This window comes from Gavialis gangeticus, unplaced genomic scaffold (genome assembly GCF_001723915.1).
Source record: "Gavialis gangeticus isolate Ggan-Ray unplaced genomic scaffold, GavGan_comp1, whole genome shotgun sequence".
NCBI classification, from domain to species: Eukaryota; Metazoa; Chordata; order Crocodylia; family Gavialidae; genus Gavialis; species Gavialis gangeticus.
Window position 1 is genome coordinate 29,130,120 of NW_017729031.1, and position 664 is coordinate 29,130,783.

The window sequence follows — 664 nt, forward strand, 5'->3', positions numbered from 1 at the left end:
CCCGAAGTCCCCCTTTTACCTGATTTCTAGAACGGAAGGAGGAGGGGACAAAGGAGGTATGTTCTCAGTTCCTCACCCTCCCACCCCACAACAGCATTTGCAAGGTGTGAGTTCTGTTATCTTTCTCCTCTCCCAGCCTCCCTGTTGTTGCTGTTCAGATCTATACTTAGAGAGTGGTGCTGACCTGTGCGCTGTAGTTTCACTGCTGCCTGGAGGGCTCCCATTAGCGTCAGTGGAAAAAACAGACACACTAGTCACGTTGTCACTGCCCAGCTTGGGAAAGCATTGACTGAATCTGTATATTGGGAAAGCTTGCGTTGCTGTGGCATTATTGTATGCAAGTTTGAAAGACTGTTTGTAGTCATAAAGACCATATTTTTATTTAATGCAAGCTTAGATTCTGCAGACGTGATGGCATTTACCCAGGGAAGCTTTCTTTCCATTGTAAGTATGGTTTTAAGTCCATTTTCCAAGTCTGCTTGATCAGTATAGATAATTATCTGGTGGACCTTGCATCGGTGCATCAAAATCAAGGCATCCATAGACCTTGCTAATTAGTATAGACTTATTTAAACCACAACTGCACAATCAGGAATCACCTGAGTCCTCATCGCTCAATCTTGTTGATAAGCAGTCATTACGCAGAAGATTGGGGGGGGGGGGG

General features: G+C 45.0%; 1 protein-coding gene across 2 annotated transcripts in view; it reads left to right on the forward strand.

Moving 5' to 3' along the window:
* OSBPL11 (oxysterol binding protein like 11) overlaps positions 1 to 664 on the forward strand; it is a 102,374-nt gene that overhangs the window by 88,499 nt on the left and 13,211 nt on the right. The window lies entirely within an intron of this gene.